General features: G+C 37.2%; 1 long non-coding RNA gene across 1 annotated transcript in view; it reads left to right on the forward strand.

Moving 5' to 3' along the window:
• The first annotated feature begins 945 nt into the window (after positions 1-945).
• Positions 946-2283, forward strand: part of LOC106881000 (uncharacterized) — an 11727-nt gene continuing 10389 nt past the window's right edge. The window contains exon 1 of the long non-coding RNA XR_001410802.2: positions 946-1037. This is a non-coding gene — a long non-coding RNA (uncharacterized LOC106881000). The remainder of the gene's footprint in view (positions 1038-2283) is intronic.

The raw sequence follows: 2283 nt of genomic DNA on the forward strand, positions 1-2283 counted from the left end.
AAATTTAAGTAAAATATAAAGATATTTATATCAATAGACCAAGTTACAGAGTACAAACGTCAGAGAAAATTACGGGAAGGAAGAAAGGTATTTTAAGTCCAACAACTGTTTCTGGGGGTTCGGATATCCGTCAAAATGTTGGTAGATCATTCATAATCTATGTATAGACCCCCCCCCTCCAACACACACACACGTGTATATATATATATATATATATTGTTGGAGTAGTGGCCTTTATATTTGTTGGAATGGTGTTCGCTAACATAAATTTCCATGCATGTTAAAACGTGTATATTGCGGGCTTATTCTTCATGAAGCTGAAGTAGTTTTTGATGACAACTACAGCAATGATAACGATGACAGTGCTTACAATGAAGCGGATTACGATGATGATTACAACCGCGGTGATGATAATGTTTTAGAAATTGTCGCAGTAATGGTGAAACTGATGAAATATTTCATCACAAATAAAACATAGATTCACACGTGTATGTACACACACACGCACACATACACATTCACACACATATGTATAGTCACACATACGCTCGACAACACGTACATACATACATACATACATACATACATATCCACGCGTATAAACGCATAAAAATCCACTTTAGCACGCGCGCAAACGCTGTATATCTCTTATAGTAGGAAATGTTGGAAGCTGAATGATTTTACAATTTGATAATTTTATCTTGCCGGCAGAACATTTTTTTGTTCTTTTTACTTCACATTTTTCTCCAATCAGCTATATTTTCAAATTTTATTTTTTTTAATTCCGTCTCGTATCACAATTCTATTTCATTAGAAAAATTATTTTCTGGAGATAAGGCTGCTGAGTTGGAAACAGTATACAAATCATTAAGCGTGTTCACTTAATGACATTCGCAAATTACTATTATTACGTCACAGATAAAATATTTGTTTTGCCCCAGCATATCTGTTGACATGGGCGTTTGCGTGAATATAATTTTCTTCAGGAAAGGAAAAAACTCCGACTCAGAATCTACAGCTGAAACTTTAGTAATAAGGTATATAAATAGTATTCAAGAATATTTACACCTACCAAGAAAGCATTTCATATAAATTGAATGTGAGTTTAGTTGTGGCATTGTTTGCTATTGTCAAAATATTTTTGCTTTTGTTGCTGCTTTTTATGTTTTCTTACTATTGTTGTTGTGCGGCTTCATATCAAATTTGACATGGAAATGGAAGTATTAGCCGAGCGAACAGATGCAATATCTCAGCTTAGCTGAGTTAGCTAGAGAGGAAGGTATTTGGGTTATTAATATTAAATATAAATTTTCCTAGAATATTTCAGGGTGTGATCAGAAACGTGTGCGGTCTGGTAGATGTTACAATTGTTATTTCACTTGCGCTTTTGTTGGTCTTCAAAATTTTTAGGATTTTGCATAGCTCCTAGAGTCTGGAAATGTGTCGGTACAAGTTGGTAGATAATTGGTGAGTGAAGAAGAACTACCTCATTCGAGTAGAAGAACTACCTCATTCGTTTTCAGGGATGTTGCCAGATGCAACCCGGTGGTAGCTAACTTTTCAATCTGCACCTCAATTGTTCCAAATCTTTTGCCCCTGGCAAGGTACGAAATCCCTTGCCAGACTGGTCTCAATACCATTTCTATCTGTGTCGTAGCCATGTTTTCAATTTTTCCAGCTGCCACTGACTACGTCCTATAAACTATCGTTCTTTCCATGTTTGTCTTTAAGACTTCTTCGGAGGGCGGGATCACCTTCACTTCGTTCCTCTCCCTTTTCAGCATTTCCTTATTCTTGTTTATATCTTCCAGCCTTACGTCTTCGTGCTTTTCATCCGTCGATGCAGCATAGCTCCTTTCTTTCAAAGCCTTGTCTATCCTATCCAAGCACTCCACCATCTCCTCCTCTGACGACATATATTCCGAGGAAGGGCAGCCTTCAATACTCGAAACAGAGCAACTCAAAGCTTCACAACTTCTTGTTCGATGTCCCTCCATCAGAAGAGGAAAAGCGTCACACAGCCAAAAAAAAAAAAAAAACACGCACAGAATCAACATATCAAATGAATCCTGGGTAACTGGAAGCAAGCTTCTTACCACACAGCCATACCTGCGCCAATATGTGTGTGTGTGTGTGAGCGTGCATACACATGTGTGTACGTGCGCGTTAATAGATAAACAGAGAGAGCGGGAGATAGATAGAGAGATAGATAGATAGATAGATAGATATCTTTTTATTATAGCCACACAGGGCTAAATACAGAAAATGGACAAATTACAATGT

This window comes from Octopus bimaculoides, chromosome 2, assembly GCF_001194135.2.
Source record: "Octopus bimaculoides isolate UCB-OBI-ISO-001 chromosome 2, ASM119413v2, whole genome shotgun sequence".
Lineage (NCBI taxonomy): Eukaryota > Metazoa > Mollusca > Cephalopoda > Octopoda > Octopodidae > Octopus > Octopus bimaculoides.